The sequence below is a fragment of the Sinocyclocheilus grahami genome, unplaced genomic scaffold, assembly GCF_001515645.1.
Source record: "Sinocyclocheilus grahami isolate Dianchi unplaced genomic scaffold, SAMN03320097.WGS_v1.1 scaffold270.1, whole genome shotgun sequence".
Taxonomy (NCBI): domain Eukaryota; kingdom Metazoa; phylum Chordata; class Actinopteri; order Cypriniformes; family Cyprinidae; genus Sinocyclocheilus; species Sinocyclocheilus grahami.
In genome coordinates, this window is record NW_015505449.1 from 2,021,582 (window position 1) to 2,033,170 (window position 11,589).

Below are 11,589 nucleotides of genomic sequence, written 5' to 3' on the forward strand. Positions count from 1 at the left end.
TTGCAAACTCTGATATTTTGACATAATTTAAAATGTTTACCTTAAAGGGATAGTTCACCCAAAAATGAAAATTTGATGTTTATCTGCTTACCCCCAGGGCATCCAAGATGTAGGTGACTTTGTTTCTTCAGTAGAACACATATGATGATTTTTAACTCCAACTGTTGCAGTCTATCAGTTGTATAATGCATGGCAATGGTAACAAAATCTATGAGAGTAAAAAAAAACATGCACAGACAAATCCAAATTAAACCCACCAGAGCGCGTACACACCACACGCACCGGATGTCGTGCACGCACCCAAAGACAGTTGGACATAGTGGTGTATTAGAGGGAAAAAATTATATAAATACTGTTCGGTTTCTGGCATAAACCGATCGTTTCGTGTCTGAGGAGATCAATGTGTCGTCACGAGCCGCAGGGTTTAATTTGGATTTGTCTGTGCATGTTTTTTTTTACTCTCATAGATTTTGTTACCATTGCCATGCATTATACGACTGATAGACTGCAACGGTTAAAGTTAAAAATCATCAAATGTGTTCTACTAAAAAAACAAATTCACCTACATCTTGGATGCCCTGGGGGTAAGCAGATAAACATCAAATTTTCATTTTTGGGTGAACTATCCCTTTAAGTTTAATATATATAATATCTTATGGTTGTTTAAAAGGAGATCAAGCCTTTTTGCTTTATGAAAAGCAAACAACTTTTAAATGACCACATTATAAAGCCTTTTGATTGTTTTCTAGAAGACTTAATTTGTCACTTTATTTTAAGCAGTAACAAAACACTCAAAACACATAAAAGTAAGATATTGTGCAGATTTTAAACAATGTCAAAATATTACAAAGATAGGAATTCTAATCCATTATAATTTAAGTGAATGGTGTTCATTGTGTTATACATCATGCTCTTAACGGTAACTGCAAATAGACAATATAACTGCTGTTATTATTATTTTTCATGCAACATACTAATTTAGCGAGCTATTATGCATACATTATAATAAGACATGGCATTAAAAATATGGAATTTTTTATTTCATTAATTTTTTTCATGCATTGGTCAGTTTTACAATTGTGGGCTCTTCTTAAAGTATTGTTTCAGACTAGTGGAAAGAAAATATCCAAAATACACAAGGCTTGATGTGTTCAGATTTCTGTTATGGAAAGGTATCTTTAATTAGTGCATATTTAGATAATGCCTCCTTTGCCTATATAAACACATCATTTCAGAAAACTTGTAACAAAAAAAAAAGTTCAATTCCTTATGTAATCAACTGGAGAAGTATGATGATATCTATTAGTAAATTTTTTACCCTATTCATCTGGGGTGCCTTGCCTTAAGAACACCTCTATAATATATTATGAATACAGGCTTCATAAATTTTTTTTACCAGAAATAGTTTAGTGTTCATCAATGAATCACTCACGTTTTGATTTTTGTCTCCTGCACATTCTAAAACACAAATAGCGTATTGTAAGAACCACAGCTCCGCCTACTGCCAACACCACTGCTAGCAAAAATGCCATCACGTCTAAAGAGTGATAGGAGTACCACGGCATCTTATAAGAGTCTGTACGTAAATGAGCAGCACCCTTATGCCGCATGACATACTCTATCCAAAAGAGGGCACTGTCTTGAGGTTGTATAGGCTGGTCTTTGTGTAGCCTAGACAGCCGTTGCATGTTGTCCCTGTAGGAGGGCTGATGTAAAACCTCATGCACTGTCGCCAAAAAGCTCTGGCTGTCCAGTTTGGTGACGTCAAGAACCTTAGCAGCCCCTCGTACCTTGAGACGCAACATATTCTCAAATTGGTCAAAAAGCAAGGGAATCCCAACCACTGGAACGCCATGGTAGATGGACTCATAAATGCCATTTGTTCCACCGTGAGCGACAAATGCACGTGTTTTAGGGTGACCAAGCAGATCGTTCTGAGGGAGCCACTTAACCAGAAGAGTGTTGTTGCCCAGATTATGAGGACGCTCTCCTAAGTGCCTCCAGATGACTCGCTGAGGCAGCTGAGCAAAACCTGCAGCGATTTCAGACGTGATTTCACTAGGAAGACCTTTCACGAGCGTCCCAAGCGACATCACAACCACCCCGTGTTCTCCTGAACCTTGCACAAACTCCTCCAGGTCTGGAGGTAAGGGCTTGGAGGGTTTGCATTGGAAGCCTCCGATGTAGACGACGTTTGGCATTGTTGGACGCGGGAACTCGAAGACGAAATCTGATCGCATGAGCCAGATATCTGCGCCTTGCAGCAAGTGGTAGAAATCGGTTTCGGGTCCAAAGTAGCGTGCAACCAGTTTGTCATATTCTGGTCTCACAATAAAATGGTCTATGCACATGTTTAGCACATAATGTAAGATGTTCTTGAGCCTTTCTCCAAATGACATGCGGTTTGACAAGTGGCTTCCCGCTGCTGGGACGTATGAAACCGGAGAAGGCGCGACAACAAAGTGCCCTTCTCCACTAGTGATCCATCTCACATTGTACACCATTGGTAATTTGAGTTTATGAGCCACCAGCACACCTGCAGGCAGACCTGGATCAATCAGAACCAAGTCATAATGTCCCTCATAGAGCTCTTTCATCAACACCGGGTTTTCGAAAATCTCCACAACCAGCTGACTTGCTTGGCAATGCATGCCGTAGAGATTCTTCAGCATCTGCCAATAGAACTGAACGAACGCAAGCGGCGATTCTCCATGTTTTTGTATCTCAAGCATTTCACTCAGGAACGAGATGAAGAAATCTTGTTTCTCTATGTGTATTGGCTCCGGTAGGGTCACCGTTATGGCTTTGTAGTGCGGTGAATGCTCCTTGACATACCAGCTGCTGGCGGTTCGTACCACGGTGACCTCGTGACCGCTGGAGTGAAGGTCCTCAATCAGTATATTCATGTTGACCCAGTGGCTTCCATCCACAGGAAAAACAAGGACCTTGCCAGCCAGAGCAGAGGGAAAGTCAGTGGAGAGGAGTACGGATAGCAGCAGAAGACAGCGTGAAGATTTTAGGACATTCATTGCTCCCTAGTGCACAGAAAAACACTAATGTTTACTAGACAGACTTAATGCATGACATGATAAAACTGTAGTTCCTTGAACAAAAAAGTTTGCTCTGTGTATATTTGATCTAACACATTCCTCTAATGCCAGAAAATACTTCATGTTTGAGTGCATGCATGGACACACACAGTGTTTCTGAAACCCTGAACAGACAGTATTATTTAAAACAGATGTGTCTTGTTAACTGAGTTTTTGGAGGAAGATTGCATGTTGTATAAACTATTATTCTTTTTGTGTGCAACATGCAGATTAAAAAAGACTCAATGGGAAAGTGAGACTAGAAATTCTGATGGTATTTTCTGCAATTTAACATAAGTATGATTCAACAAAAACTGTTGATAGTAATAAGGTAAAGGTCCATTGCTGTAGAAACAGAACTGATTAAACTGGATGCGGTTTTCTTGCAAAGAAAAGAGGAAAATAAATCACGTTTACCTTCTTATGTTGCCTCTCTTCCTCTCTCTGATGAAACGAGGGTTTGTTCAGTCTGGTTCCAAGTCCAGATCGTGCTTTAGTATTGCATAACTGAGTGGAGGTAATCCCAGAACAGTGGGCGTTGTTAATGCAGCTGTGTGTTGGAGTTTGAGTGAGAAGCGTGCACTCCTGCTGTTTCACAAAAACCTCCTCCAATGCTTCCTCCAGGACCTAAAACAAGGAAAATGCATGTATTATTGACACAAATACCCCTAAACACATCTCCACGTGAGAGAATATTTACATATAAAAAGAGAGGCAGAGAAATCAAAGTGAATCATTAATTCCATTGTGTTTTCTCTCTTTCTGGCACAGACTAAGGATGATGGCAATATGGTTCTATGTTTAATATCTTCAGCAAATTAGATAAATGTCAGGTCATGAAACTCCTTAGATAAGAATAAAGTGTGAGACTGTGAAGCATGCAAGACAACGTGAGAATAGAGTGAGAAGAAAATATGGTGGAAAAATATTTCAAATAGTAAAGAAACTCCTCGTAAAAGGCATCATTCTATAACCAAACAAATGATTAAATAATGGTAACTTTTTTCACTTGATATTGTTTTGCATATTTTAAAAAAAGCGTCAAGTCAAGTTCCTTATTTATTTATTTATTTATTTTCTTTGGTTAAGCATTAGTACAAGGTCTAATAAGTGTGTACACAAGCAAAACAAAATCAAAAGTAAATTTAAAAAGTATTTAATAATAGGTATAAATAATTTTAATAATGTTTGTACTTTGATGATTTCTTGTCATTGTCATTATCAATACAAAAAAACTTTAAAATACAAACATTTGTGGAAAAATACTTCCAAGGTCAAAGTTCAGAGTAAGAGACTGTCCAGATGAGCACGCGGTGATTTTTCCATTATGTTGAAAAAGTTATAAATTTACCTATTGTTGAAGAAAAATCACACTGCACTTCATGATTATTAACAATGACACATAAATAAATTATTACCATCTTTTATGGGAAAACGCATTGAGCATGCGCACATCCTGAGCGGCGGTAAACTTTTAGTCAGGAAAGTCATTTCAGAGGAACTTTGTGGTAGAAATCCAGACCCCACTGAGGAGACTTCGACCTGCATATTCCTAAATAAGGTGAATGTTTGGTGAATTTTAAATTTTTACGTTTACGAGGCATCACACGACCTGTTAGTAAATTTGTTGCTTCTATATGTATTACCAATTAGTGCTGGCAAGTCTAAAACGACAGATGTTATGCTATTTTATTTTGAACAATGTCTTGTATACAGTTACTCCGCTACCATTTGCCACACGATGGCGAAAAGTAAATATTGTGGCTGAGCTTGAAGACAAATCAACAATGAGCACGTTTGCATGCACACCAGTAACCTGACAACGCAAGTAAGCTGCGTTTACATGACTTCATTAATAAATCAGGTTATGTCCCTGTAGTGACCCCTTATGAAAAATAAGTTTATTCAAGTGTGCTATTAGTATACTTCTTTTAAACTAAAACATAGGAAAGTATACTTTCAGTCTACTTTTTATGTACTTCTCAGAAAAGGGCTTTATGTACTTCTCAGAAATATACTTAAAATGACATTTAAGTATACTTGACTTAGAAAAAGTCTAAATATATTTTAGCTATAATTGTGCTTTACTTTTTGGTAAGGGACGTCAAAATATAATAATTTGCGTATCTGACTCCCGAGTATTCCATACATTTGTCAGTTGTGATGTTAAATTAAGCTTGCAACATGTCGGGAAACTTACAGCTCATATAGCCTATTATCCTCTCGTGCAGTTATGAACGCAGCATTGTGACTGAACCACTTCTACTTCTGCTGCACAAGATGAGAACACATTTTTATCATTTTCTGAGTTATGAAAAAGTCTGCTTTTGTGATTTTCTTTCTTTACTGCAAGACGTTTGCTCGGTCTAGATGTGCTTAAATCTGCACTAACGATGCGTTCCTGTCACGTATCCCACATGCGCACTTCAATAAGCCGACAGAAAGCGGGTTATTGCGTTTACATGCCGTGCGAAATCGGAGTAAGAGGCAAAAAACTACCTGTTGCGACCGGTTTATGCTTACGCCGTTAATTACCTTATTCCGATTAAAGAGAAAACGGGTTACCGCGTTTACATGACCAAGTGCGTTTTCGGCTTATTAAGCATAATCGGTTTAAGAAAGAACGTGCATGTAAACGTGCTCAATTAATACACATTCAAGTTGTAAAGAAACACTACGCGCACACTTAATGTGCATGATGTCACCATTTTTTGTAGTTTACAAGAAGATGATAATGGTCACATTTTCAAAAATTGCACATGTTCACATTGTCATAATGATACTACAGGGGAGTCTAACACCGCTCAACACACTTGTCTGATATGATTCGTTTATGATTGGGACCATTTCATAGTGAATCAAAGCTTAATTTCTGGGTCAGAAGAGGGTGGTGCTGACATCTGAATGTTTGCCCTCTCGCAGTCATTAATTTAGTAAAATAATAAATGTCCAAACGTGTTAAAAATCGATGTTAGTTAATAGAGATGGGAACTCAATTTAATATATTGAACTGAATAACAACGAAAGACTGAAAATAATCCAGATCAATCGTAAATCATATTAAAAATCAAAATAGTCATCAGACAAATGTGTGTTGTTTAGTTTAAAATAAATATGTGTTTGTTTCATAGTCTTTTAACTATGTGCCAAACCAACCAATTAATCATTTGGAAATATTTTGTAAAATTAGATGCATCTTTATGCAAGTGAATAGTATATGTCTGTATTTGTGTATGAATAGAATGGAAGATATCTGCAGATTTAATTCAAACAGTAACATGTCATATAGATCTCAAGCACAGATTCTGAGTAATGTGAGTGCATCTACAAACAGCCTGCAACGCAAACTAAAACTGACATGTCGCTCTGTGTGGTGGGTGGAAAACACAAAACACGCACACATACACACAAACACACTGATCTGTGGACAGGTACCATTCTGAAATCAAAAAGTACGCTTTGGCTTGTTACTTTGTGTGTGTGTGTGTGTGCGGTCCATGCTGTAGGAAGCAAGCATGTAAATCAAAAGCATCTTGATTTCAATTTTGATCTTATTCTGAGGTTTACGGCCTCCACAGAGACAACAATCACTCCTAAAGACGAGCGAATCTTTGTTTTGCTGAATTAAAAAACCTTGAACCAAAACAACAATTCACTTACAGTAAATAACTTTTGGTTTATAAACAATATAATGTTTAATTCATAAGAACTGGAAGAAAATGACCATCTCCCACTATACACAAACAGTATTTTCTTAATTCTTTCTGTTAATTGGTTTGGGCACTTTTTGCACACACTGATTGAAAAATAATTTAATTTTTACCCAAAACATGCAGAAGCCCTGAAGTTGAATGTGAAAGTGTCTATTTGACTTGCCTGCATGAGTGTATTTACAGGAATGCACAATATACTGGCACTATATTGATTATTAGTTGATATTAGAGTTGAATTTATTGGGATCAATACTTATGAAAGCCCATTTCCACCACATATGATTTAAAAATAAAATAATTCATTTGACATATCATAATTATGACCTGTCTCATACTTTCAACTTTTTATGTCAATTTTATGTCAGTGGTGCAGAAGTAGATATTGGATATTTAATTGTGCATTTAATTGTTAATTATTATTTTTCTCTATTTTTACATTTATTTGCTGTCATATAAAATGATTACTGTTTATTTCATACTGGTCATTATGATTTGGTGATGCTTAAATTTACTTGTTTATTTTAGTATTTTAATATTATGTATACGGAATTGTATAAAGTTTTAATATTAGTTGTTTATTGGTTACTAGCCATAATAAAAAATAATTATTAATCAAAATAGTTAACAACTTTGGCCAGCATTTTAATATGTGCATTCATATCTATTTCCTTTTTTATCCCTGCTATGTGTAACAACACAAACGACATAATTTCTGTGCATTTATATGGCAATATAAGACATAATATATATATTTGTACCTTAATTAGCATGTACAGTAGTGTCATCTTTGACCACATTGATATTTATTAGATTTTTTTTTTTAGGTCACCTTGACTACGAGAAAAAAAATCTTTCCAGTGGACGTTAAGAAAAATGCAGAGAAATTATGCATGAATTTTTTTGGGTTCTTTTATGTTGTTACACACAGCACAAAAACATGATAATAAAAATGAATGCAGGAAATTCGAGGAAGGTCTATTTCATGCTGTTTTCACTTTTCCCTTCAGAGCTGTTTGTGACATTGCAGAGTGTCTCTTACAATATTTTCCAGTATGTGTTCCTCAAATGCAGTGGTACCATAAAATAGTGCGAGTTATGCTGTGTGAATGCTTTGTGTAACTAGTGAGGTGATGCTGAAATGACTGGACAGCTGTTTTTTTTAACGCTTTTCATTGCTTTTAAAGTTACCAGCTATTGCCTTTCCTCTGTGTGCTGCCAGACATGGAGACAACTCCAGAAAAACCTGCACATATATGTTCATGCATACAGACACTGAGCACATGCATGCAAATACAGCTCCTAAGATCATTCTAGCTTACATCATGGTCTGTCTGGCCCAGCCTGAGGTTTATCTGAACATTATGTTTGCTTTCAAGTAAAATCGAAAAAAGAAACAAGAAATCCCCCCTTGCTCAAGGATGAGCAGGACACATGCATCTCTCTGGGGGCTTGTGACTGACTCAAGGGGCTTGTTGTTCTCAGCTGGCGGAGGCATGGGGAGGAGAAGAGCTGTGGAGGAAGTAAATTACATAGGGAGGGCTGGAAAAGTCTCTGTTCTTGGCGCATTACTGCGGCCGCCGTCAAGGGCACCGCGGCTTGAGTCACTGCGCTCGGAGATCCACATGGCCTTCATTCCCTGCAGCCAATGATCAACATTCTCTCCGTTTCAGTGACTCACAGTGATAGTCAGCAAGCCCTCCTCTAGTCTTCATCATGTCCCATGACAGCATCACAAACCCCAAGAGAGGATGGAAAAGAATGCAATGTTTGTGTGAAAACGCACCTTCAGTTTTAGACTGTTGTGTACGTTGGTACAAATGAAAGGCACTGTGAAGTTACACAGCGAAAATCCCTGGAGAAACATGAATTTAAAGGTCACCCAAAAATGGTTTACTCACCCTCATGTCCTTCCAAACCTGTATGACTTGTATGTTTTAAGAACTGTTATATCCATACCATGGAATTTGTGGGGTCCAAAACAACATTGGATCCCAGTAACTTTCATTGTATAAATGTACAACTGAGATATTTTTCAAAACTTTTTCCAAATAAGAAACTAAGTCTGGTTTGGAATGACATGGACGTTGAGAAATGTTCTTTTTGGGTGAACTGTCACTTTAAGGGCCTTTTCTCATGTGCTGGCTCATGGTTTATTAGCTATTCTGGTTACTAGCGCTGACCTTTAATCGCTACACCATTGCAACCAGGAACTTGAAATGGAAAACAATTAATAAAATTAATTCAGAATTCATTTTACTTTTGTAATGCAAAATATTTCTGAATGAACCTGAATATTCAAAAAGAGATATATATGTAGGTTGGGACTAAATTATATTGTGTTGTAATTAAGGAACAAGTTATGACATTTTAACAAATGATTAGAAAAGTCACTTTTTATATGTACATAATTTGTGTAAAGAATGTGCACTGAGGAATTCTTCACAGTAAGTAAGTAAATATAATCCATTTTGTTCAGTGTAATTCTAGTTTTATTTACATACTATTGTATTTTTTACTCATTTTGAATTTTTATATTTTCTGTTTAATTAATAGTCATTTTGAGTACGTTTACATGACAATGATGTACCAAAAATGTCAAAATGTTTTTCCTTTGTGGTTTGCGTAGACGACGATGTTGTCAAAATGATCCCCGTTCACGCGGATCCACGAAAACGACTTAAAACGCTGTATTGTGCATGCCAGGCCAGTAGTTGGCAATGTGACTTTGTAAAGAAACACTACGCACACATTTAATATCCATGTGCATGATGTCACCATTTTTTGTAGTTTACACGAAGATGATAATGGTCACATTTTCAAAAATTGCACTCTGAAGCCCGCTTTTCAAAAGTTTTCTGTTTTTAGTTGAAAATAGTATTATGTAAACGCCCCCTTTATGTCCTTTGGCCATTTTTATTTTATTTTTTTAACTCATTTCGGTTAGTTGGCAAGGCAAGATTTCTAATTTTCATTTAGTTTTTCCATCTAATATTTATATTTTATTGAAGCTTTATATTAATTACTAAAAATGTTTTAAATAGTTTTAGTTTTGGTTAATGATAATAACCCTGGTTTGACTTTAACTTTACTAACACAACTCCATTCTCAAGATTGAGGATTAGCCCCTACAGCTGCGATGGAACATCTTTTGCGTTGGCTGGGAATCAGACCCAGGTGTCCTGCATGGTGGTAAAATTCTTCTACAGTACTAGTAATGCGCCCATATCAAGCCCAAGGCTGTGCATTTCCAAGCAGGTCTTCTTTCAGACCCGACATTCATTAAATAAATGGCCAGAAAGGACCTGTAATAAACTAGCAACCTCAGGAAACCATTTACCACCTGCTTTAGCCGGATGTGTGATCTTGAGCTCTTCGCTTAAGGTTGGTGCAGGCAGTGCAGTTTTTTTCTATCCTTTATGATTGTTGCTTGTCAGAAATTTATGTTGAATGTGATGTAAGTTGCTTTAGAAAACCGCATCTGCCAAATGCATAAACGCAAATGTAATGAGATCTTGCATAAAAGCTAGTGGTCTTGTATGTCAGAGTTTGCTCACGTTTGGTCTGGTCATGGTTTGACATCCTCATTGACATGCATGACAAAGAATTCAAGTTATTGAACTCTGTCATGGCTGGATGATAGAGGGGATTTGTGGACACATTTTTCAAAGTGAACTTAAAGGTAAATTTTAAGTGTGATTATAAATGTCAAGAGAAAACTACCAAGATATTATACCAACTGTTATTCTCTTACTCACAGAGTACATCATTAATTGCCGTTCAAACCAATTCTTATTTAGACGACCTTCGTAGGAGCAGCCACACAGCAGGATTGTGACGCATTATTTCTGACACTGTAAGAACTTCGTTGGAGGCTAAGATTCATCACAAGGCATAATAGGCGTGGGGAATAATTGTTCGCTGGTGAGCATGTCACACTGAACTTTCAAAAACCTCTGATGAAACTTGATGGAAAAATGTGGTGCACTGGGCTTTAGTTGGGTTGATGAAGAAGTTTGGGCCCTAATCCAACATTCACATCTCACAGTATTCGTTTTTTGATCTTTTCAGGTACATGCCGTGGGGAAGCCGGAGTTACACTGACTTGCATGCACTTTGGATCAAAATACAGTACCTCCTGAATGAACAAATAGAATGTAAATATTCTCATTTTCATACAGCTGTGTTCATTACAGCAGCCTGCTATTCCTGGGACACGGCACAAGACATGATCATCAACTCTCGTACAAGTTAGCGTTTATTTAAAAGAAAGGAAAGGACGTAACGTGTGGTGTCCCATACTCGGAATTTGTGCTCTGCATTTCACCCATCCAAGTGCATACACACAGCAGTGAGTAGTGAACAAACACACACACACGGTTAACTCACACCCTCAGTGGGCAGCCTTTTTTGCTGTGATGCCCGGGGAGCAGTTGGGGGTTCAGTGCTCAAGGGTCTCACCTCAGTCATGGTATTGAAGGTGGAAGAGAGCGCTGTACATTCACTCCCCCCACCTACAATCCCTGCTGGTACCAAGACTCAAACCCGCAACCTTTGGGTTACAAGTCCGACTCACTAACCATTAGGCCACGACTGTATCTCTAATGAAATGAGACAATTATGAGCACGCCCGTAGCCCGGTACCGTAGCCCGTGTTCTCATAATCCGAGTGAGCTATGGAAGAATTACTATGTGTTTACTGCACATAAATAAGCAATGACATAATTGCATAACGATGCCAGGTTGCATCGAGATGATGCCAGGATGCATCGAGGGCGGTTTTGAGAGAA

At 37.5% G+C, this 11,589-nt stretch overlaps 1 long non-coding RNA gene and 1 pseudogene across 1 annotated transcript; one reads left to right on the forward strand and one right to left on the reverse strand.

The window, feature by feature from the left end:
- Positions 1–738: 738 nt before the first annotated feature.
- On the reverse strand, positions 739–3,563 carry LOC107599702 (UDP-glucuronosyltransferase 2A2 pseudogene; annotated as a pseudogene).
- Positions 3,564–4,571: 1,008 nt separating this feature from the next.
- On the forward strand, positions 4,572–10,956 carry LOC107599705 (uncharacterized). Its single transcript, XR_001610694.1, has 3 exons — positions 4,572–4,650; positions 10,600–10,723; positions 10,871–10,956. It is a non-coding gene; the product is annotated as an uncharacterized lncRNA (long non-coding RNA).
- Positions 10,957–11,589: the final 633 nt, after the last annotated feature.